Source organism: Gekko japonicus, unplaced genomic scaffold, assembly GCF_001447785.1.
Source record: "Gekko japonicus isolate JY-2015 unplaced genomic scaffold, Gekko_japonicus_V1.1 scaffold139, whole genome shotgun sequence".
Taxonomy (NCBI): domain Eukaryota; kingdom Metazoa; phylum Chordata; class Lepidosauria; order Squamata; family Gekkonidae; genus Gekko; species Gekko japonicus.
This window is the reverse complement of record NW_015164186.1, coordinates 931,452-943,783: the sequence shown is the minus strand read 5'-3', so window position 1 is coordinate 943,783 and position 12,332 is coordinate 931,452.

The following is a 12,332-nucleotide window of genomic DNA, read 5'->3' as shown; positions in this document are numbered from 1 at the left end:
ACCAGAGGACCAACTATATACAGTCTCTGTGGACCACCCACAGGTTCCATTGGTGGGTTTAAACTTCCCGCCAAGGCTCCTATTGGTGACCGCTAGAGGTTTCAGGATCCTAGTCCCTATTGTTCCTAAGAATCCAAGCTCCTGTGAAATACGCTGTCACCTAGTGACGGTCAGCGGACATAACACCGTGGAGTCCAGCCCAGGAGGAAACCATTTTTGATGTGTGAATATAGAAAGAGGAGAAATCGGAGGGGCAATGAAGTTCCTTCAGAGATTTCAAATCTTCAAAGTATTAGAAAGAAATTGGTTCTCAGTGATGCTCTTAGGGCATTGTGATGCCGAAATCCAGAATAACTCTGAAAGAGAAAGTGGAGATCTATAAAATTGTTCTATCTGAACCCATTGTGCCTCCAGTTTCTGCTGTATCATTTTAGGAATGGTTGAGAGGATGGCCACCTGGTAATATGTTTTGAGATGAGGTAAATTCAGTCCAACCAACGCCACCAGTTTTGAGAGAGAGTGACTGTCAATTCTTGATTTTTTTGTATCTCCAAATGAATCTGTGCACGTATGCCAGGTATGGAGATCTCTTTCCGGGATATATATTGGTAGAGCTCTAAACAGGAAGAGGAAACAAGGGAAGATGAAGGATTTGACCAGTTGTATACGATCTGCCAGAAAGAGATGGAGAGCATTCCAGTCTTGCATACGATTTTGTAAGTTTCTGAAAACACTTTGAAAATTGGAGGTAAGTAGATTTCTTAAATTAAGAGGAATTTGCACTCCAACATGACGCCACGTGGAGGTAATCCACCGAAAATGGATGATGTTTGCTAAAGATGAGTGCATCTCCGTGGAGAAAGAGATCGGATAAATTTCTGATTTCTTCTCATTTAAATGTAAGCCAGATATTTCACAAAAAATGGGAGATAATATGCAAGATGTTCGGAATGGACCGATCAGGATCAGAAACGTACAGTGTGAAATCATCAGCATACATAGACAGTTTGTGTTTGAAACCATTGATGGGGATGCCTGAGAAATCAGTGCTACAATGTAGTTCATTTGCCAGCGGTTCTACAGTTAGTGCAAAAAGCAAAGGGAATAGGGGACAACCTTGTCTGGTACCCCTTGTTGGAAAAAAGAATTTTGAACTGTGCCCATTCACTCGTATCCTGGATTTAGGATGAGAGTATACTGTCTTTAGAATATTGAGGAAGTGCTGACCAAAGCCCATTTTTTCTAGAAGTGTAAGTAGATAGGAGATTTCCAACTAATCGAAGGCTTTCTCAAAATCTAGAGCCACGATCAAAGCATTCGGAGTATTTGGTTTTCCAAAGTTGATGATATTTAGTGTGCGCCTGATGTTACCTGTTATTTGTCTTGTTTTTACTGACTGTATAGAACTTCTCCATCTTTGACTGCAAATGATATAATCAATTTGATTTTGGTGTTGCCCATCTGGTGATGTCCATGTGTAGAGTCACTTCTTAAGTTGTTGGAAGAGGGTGTTCGCTATGACTAGCCTGTTCTCTTCACAAAACTCTGTTAGATTTTGCTTGGCTTCATTTTGTTCTCCAAGGCCAAACTTGTCCGTTATCCCGGTTACCATTTGACTTCCTACTTTAGCATTCCAGTCCCCTATGATGTTGAAGACATCTTTTTTTTGGTGTTAGTTCTAGGAGGCGTTGTAGGTCTTCATAGAACCGGTCCACTTCAGTCTCTTCTGCACCAGTGGTTGGGGCATAGACTTGGATTACTGTGATGTTGCATGGTTTGCCTTGGATTCGGTCTGAGATCATTCTGTCATTTTTGAGATTGTATCCCATTACTGCTTTTTCCACTCTCTTATTGACTATAAAGGCCACAACATTTTTTGATGGGATTCTTGGCCACAGTAGTAGATATAATGGTCTTCTGAGTTAAATTAGCCCGTCCACTTTAGTTCACTGATTCCTGAGATGTCGATTTCCAGTCTTGCCATCTCATTTTTGACCACGTCAAGCTTACCTTGATTCATAGATCTTACATTCCAGGTTCCTATGCAGTATTGTTCTTTGCAGCATCGGATTGTCCTCTCACCATCAGACACATCCACAGCTGAGTGTCCTTTGGCTCAGCCGCTTCACTCTTTCTGGGGTTACTTGTACTTGCCCTCTGCTCTTACCCAGTAGCATATTGGACACCTTCCGACCTGAGGGGCTCATCTTCTGGTGTCATATCTTGTAGCCTTTTGTTACTGTCCATGGAGTTTTCTTGGCAAAGATACTGGAGTGGGTTGCCATGAGAGAGTGTGGCACCTTAAGGACTAGCAAATTTATCATAGCAAAAGCTTCCATGGCCTCCCAAGAAAAATTATGCTATAACAAATTTGTTTCTCTTTAAAGTACCACAGGACTCTTCTTTCGTTTCCATACAACATATATAGAAATCACTTGCAGTTTTTTCTTACTGTTGATAACTGTGAAATTCAGTTATGGAGCGAAAAATAGAGTTTACAAGACATAATGTGGGGAGAGGAGTACATAGCAAGTACTTCTACTGCAACAGAAATTACCATTTACTTGTTGATATGATCTTTCTCTGGTGTGTCTCTTTCACTGTAACCCTAAACCACTACACTGAAAGCTTAGAACAATGTAGGTCTATTTAGGACTGCACTGTTTGACCTGTGTGTGTGTGTGTGTGGGGGGGGGAGTAGGTATCCAGGGGTGACCTAACATATGATGAAAATATTTCAGAGGGAGCAACTGTTACTCAGCATTGTTGTTCTTAACACTATGAGTCCAGAAACAGAGTGTGTTTGTTTGTATATGCGTGTGTGCATAAAAAACATTTTTAAAATTGCTTTGCTGTATCAGACCAAAGGTCCATGTAGTTCAGCATCCTGTTTCCCATAGTGGCCTGCCAGATGCTTCCAGTATGGTCACAAGCAAAACATGACGTCATTGGGCCCTTCCCCTGCAATTTATCTCCAGCATCTGGTAATCGCAGACCCATAGCCACAGAGGTGCATAAAGGGGCAGGGCCCCACCAATCATTTATCATGCCCCTCCATTCATCACTTGGGGTTGGTGTGAAATCTGTCACTAGTCTTCTGCTAATAAGAGAGGGCATCTCCTTCCCTCCTCCCTCTCAGGCTTTGCAAATGAGGGAGAGCTTCTCCTTCCCTCCTCCTGCGTTCCTCCCAAGCTCTGCCCATTAGAGAGTCTCTTTCCCTCCTCCTGCTTCCCTCCCAAGCTTTCCCTTTGCTTCCTGCAGAAAGTAGTTGCTCCTGTTGTGCTCTGAAGCATGTGACACCGTCCTTTTCCCGCCTTAGCTTGCAGGCTCATGCCAGGCATGGATTCTTCTGATCAGCTGCACTGTAGCACATAAGGGTAGCTTTTTTGCCCCCCCCCCTATTTTAGCCCAGGTAGGGAATGTTCAAAAGTCGTTGGAATCAGAGGGGGTGGGTGGCAGGTGGCAGCAGCTGCTTCTGTATTTTGCCTTTCACAAGTGAACTCGTGCCCATTTCACAGGGTGTGCTGGCGCCTGTGCATCTGTTTTGGCCCCTGAAAACACGGGGGTGGGGGTGGGGAAGAGCTCTGCACCACAAGCCCACAGTGGATCAGGGCATCACAGCATTTTAAAATCACTGTAAAATGGTGATAATGAATTGGTGCTGGCAACAATTTTGCCTTCTCGTTTAACTGGGCTCAGCAAAGGTGTGGGTAACCAATCTCTGACTGATTTCCCACTCTCTCTTTCCTTTTGCCCCATGGTACGTGTCAATTTCACACAAGCTGCTGCGCCGGGCACATTTTGCCCCGCAGCGTCTTGTGATTTTCCCCGCATCTACTCAATGGAAGATGGTGTTGTGAATCAAAGGGACCATCTAATCAAGAAAATGCACCTTCTTCTGTGATCTGTTAGCAAAATGTCATTTTGTGCTCAGAGGAAGAAATGGACACTTTTATGGTGATACATTGGTGGGGGTGGGGATTCCCATTTGGCACACTGCAACCCAGGAAAGTGGAAATGGGACAATATGGGGTTGGGGGGTCTTCATGCGTTTACAAGACTCTGTTTATCACATGTAAATAAAGGAAAGGGATATCTGCTTTTAAACAAAATGTAAAATCGTTTAACCTTCTTTGCAGAATGATCCCTTGGAAAGACTTTGCACTACATCATATCTCATTCATAATAAAGTAAATAAATGATGATGTGCTCACCACTGTACTCATTTACCTCCCCCCAAATATATTTTTTTCTGAATCAGAGGTATGTTTCCCGTAAACATGATGCTTCCATTTAGTTAGCAATGCAGAATATGAATGTAAGAATTAGTCTGTTAGATCAGGCTCAGGGTCTATGTGGTCTAGCATTCTAGAAACACCCAACCCCCATGCTTCGGAGGTGCTTGCAAGTGAGGCTTGAAGGCTGCAGACAAGGTATACTGCTAATGCTCATGGAGGTTCGCCTTAGGGGAGGGGGGTTTCCCCCGCCTGTCCTTTTTTTTTTTTTGCGTTTCTCTGGCTTGGAGCTCTCCCCCCTGGGAGGGCAGAAGACGCAGGGATGCTGAGAGAGCAAGGGGGTCCCGATGGCGACCCATGGAAGGCTGGCCCCCTCCCCGCCCTGCGCCACCCAGGCCTTGCCCGCGCCGCTTTCGTGAGCCTCCCTCCGGGTGTTACGTGCGTTCCGAGCTGTACTGACGGTCTCATTGTTCATTTCGCTCCTTTCGGGGCGGGGAGGGTAGGAGGAAGGCGGAGGGAGAAACACGCCTGGCGGTCGTTTGTCACAGCGGAGCGATAGCTGAGCGGGCACAGCACGAGCCGGGCGGGAACCCACGTCCGCAAGCAGCGAGCGAGCGAGCGAGCAACGGAGCGGAGACGACGCTGCAAGGGACAAGGCGGGCAAGCCTGGCTCAGCAGCGCTGGAGCAGAGCGAGTTCGTGGCGGGACGTGCCGGGGATGGAGCTCGGAGTGCAGGAGAGGACAGCTGCAGCTGCTCTCCCGGCCGGCCTCCGCCTCCCGTTCCTTGCGGCTCCCCCAAAGTGGCTGGCGGCAGAGGCAACAGGCGCCATTAAGAGCTGCCCACAGTGCGGGGTGGGGGGGAGGGGGAGCCATCGGGAGGCAGGGAATGACCCACTCTCGCCACTGGCCCCGCGACTTCAGCGCATCTTTAATCTGACCTACAGTGGATCGTTTAAGGGCTCGGGCAGATTTGGGGGGGGGGGTCTTTATCAGCTCCTACCTGACTGTCCACGCCAGGGGTCGAGCTGGGGACCCTTGCCAACAAGCCGCAAGGGCAGCCCGCCTCCTGCCCCAGCCTCATGGAGAAGAAAGGGAGCCTAGTGGCAACAAGGCCTCCTTTTCTTTCCTTATACCCCACTTTTCTCCCCAGTGGGGACCCAAAGCAGCTCACAGTGTTGTTCTCCCCTTATTATTTATTGGATATTAACCGCCCAAAGCAGGGGTCAGGGAGGCTGTTTACAACATAATAATACACAGTGCAGGATTACAATTTGAAACTAATAAAAATACAATAAATGACCTAAAAAGATGGCGTTAAAAATATCAACAGTGACACTGCCTCATGGACAAGGGGGATGGGAATGCCAGAAGGATTCAACCATTGCTGTCCTCAACCAAATGCCTGGCAGATTTTGCCTTACAGGCCCTGTGGAATTGTAACAGGTCCCGCAGGGCACGGATGTTGTTTAGCAGAGAGTTGCACCATGTTGGAGCCAAGGAGGAAAATGCCCTGGCTCTGGTTGAAGACAGCTGGACATCCCTTGGCCAGGGACCACCAGTAGATTTTGACTGGTGGTTTTAAATTGATGGACAGTGGCTTCGCTGTTTTAACCTCAGTGACTAATGTTTTAACCTGAGTGACTAATGATAGGTCAGCTTCTACGGCAGAGTGAGTCTCTGAGCCAAAAACTTTCCAGATCCTAGGCCAATGCTCTAAGTACTATGCCATACTGGCCCTCAAGGCTTGGGCAGGACAACTTCCTAGATGTCTTTTTTAATCCCACTCATCTTCTAAAGAGCTTGGAGGTATTACATATGGTTATCTTTTGTTCCCACAACAGCCCTGTGAGGTAGGTTAGATTGAGAGTGACTGGCCCAAAAGTCGTCCATTGAGCTTCTTGTCTGAGTGGGGATTTGAATCCATTCCCCCTAGTCTGATACTGTAACCACTGCAATAGCCTATGGTATGCTGGAGGTAAGCAGCGGTTTTTCAAGACTGAGCCCCTGCGAGACATTGGTGGGTAAGTGTCAGAAGCTGATACTTGCCCCTGTGAGTCAGATACTGTTCACACATGACACTGAGAGTTATGATGCTATGCAGTTTGAAATTACAAGGTACTGTTTGCCCCACCTTTCCTCCAGTGAGCTCAAGGCCACGTACATGGACCTCCACCATTTTTTCTTCACGATAGCCCTGTGAGGGAGCTGTGAGAGACAGGGAACGGCCCAAGGTCAGCCAGTGAACTTGATGGCTGAATTGAGGATTCTGAACCTAGGTCTCCCTAGTCCAGCTACTACCACATAAGAATTTAAGAGGTGCCCTGCTTGCAATCCATCTAGTCCAGTCCAGCATTCTGTTTCACACAGTGGCCAACCAGTTGCCCTGGAGGACCAAGAAACCTAGCAGAGATGCAAATGTCTCTTCCTGATCTTGCTTCTGAACATGAAGCGTCCCTTTCGTCATCAGGGCTAGTGGCTTGCAAGGAACCTGTCCTCCACAAATCTATCTCTAATCCTTACATCTATGGTAGCAGCCATCACTACGTCCACTGGCAGTTAATTCCACTATTTAATTACCCACTGAGTGAAGAATGAATCTGAAGCAACTGTCCATCAATTTCATTGGGTGCCCTCCCAACGACGTTGTATTCTACTATTATGGTAGAGGGCACACAAAAAAAAGCTGTCTACTTTCTCCACCCATGTACAATGTATAATAAATACATTTATAAACCTCTGTCGTGCCCCACCCCTGTATTTTCTCTAAACTGAAAAGCTCCCGACTCTTCAGTCTTCCTCCAGCTTGTAGTCTGACATACACCCAAGGGCATCTAACCACTTGCTCTAGTATCTGTCAATCACTAAACCCTGTGGCAGTGGAAACACTCCATAGGGATTTCAAAGGGATGGATCAACTACAAGAAGCATAAGCCACTGCAAGTGTAACAGAGGAACCATACGGTTTTCTAAAGTGAGGTTTCCCTTGAGGCAATCAGAATGACCTTTCCAGCACAAGTGTGTGTGTAGTTCTCCTACTAGCTAAATGGAACTTCAGTGTCCAGGAGCAATTTACCCTGGAATGCCAGAAGCTGGAGACAAACAACAGTAGAAGGCCGTGCTGTCATGCCTTGCTTGTATTTCCGTGGCAATTGACTGGCTGTTGATGGAAATAGGAGGACCCTGAAGTAGAAAGCCTTGTGACCTGATCCAGCAGCTTCAGGTGCTTATCTGGCTGACTCCATAGTACTTTTGAAGAAGCAAAGGCTTAGAAGGATGCAGTCATGGTAACTGCATATTACCACTCTGAATGAAATGAGGTCACCTCAGTACATGGAAGCACTCATAATGAGCTGCAATTCAATAGGTGTGAGCCCGTAACCCTAATTGTATTCAGGCCTTTAAACCACTGGTCAGCAAACAGTTTTTTTGGAGAACCACTTTGATCCAGCATTTCGCCCTCCTCAGTCTTCATTCCCTCCCTTTCCCCTAAAGTAGACCATCAACAAATCCCATTGCCAGGATTGAAACTAGAGGCCTGAAGGGGCAGATTTGGGCCTTGGGCTTCTGTTGCTAACTTCAAAAGTGTGGGTGCAATGAGAAACAGGTCTGGGGACTATCCCTGTACATATAGGTGCGTTCTGTGTGTGCAGTTCTAGCAGCCTCAGAACGGACACGTTGCACAGGCAGCAAGAACACCTAGGCTTATGGTGTGTTTGTGGCTGCCTGCAGCTCCCATTAATTTAAAAATGGGCAAGATAATGGATTGTGGGGGGGCTGTCCTCTAGATTCTGCATCTTAGGCACTACAAGGTCTTGCATAGCAGCCCCTTTCGAATGAGTCTTTCCTCTAAAGCTGCAGATTGAACGCCAGCCTCGCTATCGATCCGTTGCAGAGCACAGGGGAAGCGGCGGCTGCAGCAGCAGGAGCCGGGTTCATCTAAGGTAAGAGGCGGGCCTTGTGCACAGGAGGAGCCGGTGATGCGGACAAATCTCTCTCGCTGGCTGATGAATGTGACCCGGCCTGCCTGTATATGCGCGCGCGCGCGCGCGCACTTTGCATGAAGGCGGAGGAGTTGGAGGGCCGGCCGCAGTGCGTAACCCTGGCATGGCGTGGGCCTGGCGGATGCACGCCGGCCCGCGAGTCTGAATGGGGCGAGCTTCCCCCTTCCTGCCTAGTCAAAGCAGCGAGGAGGAGCCTTCCTTAGAGCGCGGCCTTCTCTTTGCAACTAACAACGCAGCAGGGCTCTGAGGAAACAGGCTGTCTTCGCTGCGAGAAAGCCGCCCGTCCGCCTCCTTGCCATGCGCCGCTCTGCCCCGCCTGCTGCACATTTTGTTCGCTTACTCTGCTAGCGCTCCCCCCGCCCGCCTTCCTTCTGGAGTGGCGCGCGTTTGTACGCGAGCCAGAAGCGTCTCTGTGTCATCCTTTGAAAGAGCTCATGGGCTGGATCTGTCTGTACCGATTTCAGAAGGAGCGACTCCCACGCCCTACGCGTTCCCTGACCATTTTGTACCCATTGATGTACAGTGACATGCACGCGCATGAGAGTCAGAATGCGTTTGCTCCCCTCCACGTCCCCGAGATTTCCACCACAATCCTAAATGTGAGTCTTCAAACGTCAGCCCCCCCTGTAGTCAGAGGACTCACAGCAATGTACGTTTGGAAATCGATAACACCTTGAAGCTCTCGACTGCTTTTGTTTGTTTTTTCGAAGGCACTCCGCCTCCACCACCAACCCCAAAGTCAAGGGCAGAATTTTTGCAGGGACCAGAAAATATGGCCACTCGGGTCTTACGTACTGAGCTTCCCCCTCTCCCAGGGCAGCAGATCTTTCCCCCCTTTTCCCAGCTCGGGGTAAGAAGGACGTGTCAATGCATAATGAATGCAGGAGGCAGCGGGCGGGGGGACGCAGCAGCAGCAACTCAAAGGAGACCAGGTGACGCAGTCTTCGTTTGCAGCAAGCAAGCAGCCTGTTCGCTTCTATATATAGCCCTGTGCGCGCCTCCGTGTGGGAAATGGGCTCAAATGAGGACAGCCAGGCGGGTTCCAGTCAACCAAACGCGCCACTCTCTCTTTCTCGCCCCGACACTGGGGAGCGGTGGGACCTTTGCGCCCGCCCAAGCTATGGAAATTAGGTTACATAGAAGCAGCCGCGACTCTATGTATTTCTAGGGCCCTCCGTCGCGCCCTTTCAGTTACGCACGATTTAATTCAGTTTACAGACTCATACAAAGAGGTGGCCAATACTCCTGTGTCGTATGCTAAGATTTTAAAAAATGGGGTAAGAATGAAGTAGTCCTCTGCTTTTAACAGGGAGGAGACAGATGCCTCCACTGTAGGAAGTTCAGGAAATACTGGTTTGAGATATCACATAAGCAGCAGTCGAGAATATGCAGAGCTCCTTTCCAGCACTGCTGGGAAAAAGAAATGATAACTACCTCCCACCTGGCCAGATTCAAGGAAGGGGGCTGATATGAAGGATAGGAATACATTTACCTTTATCTTTTTGTCCCACCATTCTTCCAAGGAAAAGCTGGCTATTTATTTTCATAATACACCTGGGAGGTAGATTAAGCGGAGATGGAAGTGGTTTGGGGGTAATGGATCTGCAAGTGAATTTGTGGGTGTCAGTACTGCTGTGGTTCAGCAGGAAGGGAAGGGAAAGAAACATCACTTCCTGGAATGCTTCCCATTCACTTCCTGTGAGTTTACCTAGAAATAAATCCTATCGAGTGCTGCAGGACTTTTATCTGAGCAAGCAGGCATACAGCTGGGCTGCACCCATGGGATTTGATAAACTCCAGGCTGGTCTGCTGCCTCCTTTCTTTATGCACCTGCTCTTAGCTTGTACCATAGTAGTCCATCTTGATTTGCACTGGCTGATCCCCAAGACAAGTGGATGATCTTGTCCCTGCTCAGGCAGTTGGCTTAGCATTCTTTTCCAACTCCACCTCTCCAGAGCCCAGAAGAAGAAAAGGGGGGAAAGAAAGCAAATGAGAAGAGGCAGATGGGGAGAAGGTATTTTTGGAAACCTAGATGACAAGTGGCTGTGGGGCAGAGTGAGCCAGGCAAAAGGACCTAGTAGACCTGCCTCCCTCTCCATTAGGGTTGCCAACCTCTAGGTAATGGCTGGAGATTCCCTACTATTACAGCTGATCTCCAGGCAAGAGCGTGTGAACGATAAGAGTTTCCCACAGAATTATTATTAAACAATTTCGCATATATCTTAGTTGACTCTTCATTATTTTTTGTCACGGATGTTTTGTTTGGACTTCCAGCCTCTAGGTAATGGCTGGAGATTTCACACTATTACAACATCTCCAGGCAAGAGATATCAGTTCCCTGCAGAAAATGGCTGCTTTGGAAGGTGGATTCTATGGTCTTAATACCTCATTTAAACCCCCTCTCCCCTCCTAGAACCCCACCCTCCTCAGGCTGCACCCCCAAAATCTCCAGGTATTTCCCAGCCTGGATCTGGCAACCCTATACTAGAGGTAAGGAAAGCTGAAATTTACTCATTTATTTGAAACAGACCCCAAAAAAGTTTTTAAACCCTTTTAACAAACAAATCTCTGTATCAGACTGAGATTTCATGTTGAAAATTTTCTAATGGCATGTTAGGCATGTGGAATGCAAATAAAATTTTGGAAGAGGGGAAGCAGGGTTGGAATAATAAAGTCCATCAGGCTTGAGGACACTAGGAAGAGGCGCATGGGGTTGGGAAAGCAGAGGCTGCTGCAGGCTCCTGAGGAAGCAGCACTGGCAAAGCTCCATCCAGGGAGCCCTCTCAGCAGCTACGTGCAGCACACCCTGTTCAAGCCATCCCTAATAGTCTCTTTTACACGCACTGAAGCAATTCGTTTTGGGTTGGTTGGTTGCTTTTTTTAATCAATAGGATCCTCTTGCAGCGCACACCCAAAACGGCCTGAAAAACCTTTGCCTCTGCAATGCACCTTGCAGCACCTTGACAAACCAGGCGCCTCCTGTCTAAGCAGATCACTAGCAAGTGTCTTAATACTTGCTCTTGTGAAAAGAAACTGCAGCTAACGGCAAGGTAGTGCCTACTCTGTGGTCAAAACAGAAAGCGAAGCCAATTCCAGGGCACATTCCTAATCAGTGATATATCTGGAGGCTTATATTAAATACACTTGTTCAAGTAAATATGGTTTATTCTGAAGCTGATAACTCAAGCAGAACCTGGGATGTCATTGGCAAATAGTGGTGCAGTGCCACATAAGATTCACAGGTCCTGAGGACTCCAGATCAAAAATAAACTGTGTGCCACAGCTATTGAAACTGACTATCAAGAAAAATGGAAATCCATAATTTGTATGAGTTATTCCCAGCTGAGTAGCTTTACGGAAACTGTTTTATGTGTTATTCTGCTCTATTTTGCAATTTTATTCTAATTTCGGCAATAATGGGGAGGCCCAGAGAATGATGGAAGACGCTTAAAATAACTGGAAGTCGTATTCAGCAGTGCCTTGGATCCATATGGTTTAACCTAGCATTAACCATACACTTTAAAGCATATATTCACAGTGGTAAATGCTAGAAACCTGCTCTAAAAAAGAGAGAAAAGACTCATAGGCAGTACTGATAAGAAAGCGGCCAGTGGTACTTCCCAGCTCCAGCTCCCAAGGCAGTACCAATAAGCAACTTAAAGTTACTTTTGCCACTGCTCTGGGCACTTATGTATGGCTACAGAACACGCACAACAGCTATTAAGTAAAAAAACTCCATAGCCTGTGAACACAGGCTCCACAGCCTTGAAACCAACCCTGACCATGGCAGATCAGTGGTACCGACATGGCAACATATCATACGTAAATCCAAGGATTTTGTATGTGGGAGGTCAATAATACCACCAGGGTCTTCTTCACACTACAGTCTGCAGTGCACAAGGAGTTGCATTTTCTGATGTACTATCTCCCTCATTTGAATGTCAATTTTTTAAAATATAAAGCATAATATTTCTGGATTAAAAATGTGATACTTTTTAAATTCTGGATTAAAAATGTGATACTTTATTTCTAGCTATCATCCATACTAGATATCTTCAAAAGTTGAATAAACTTTGGAATGGCCCACCTGCTCATT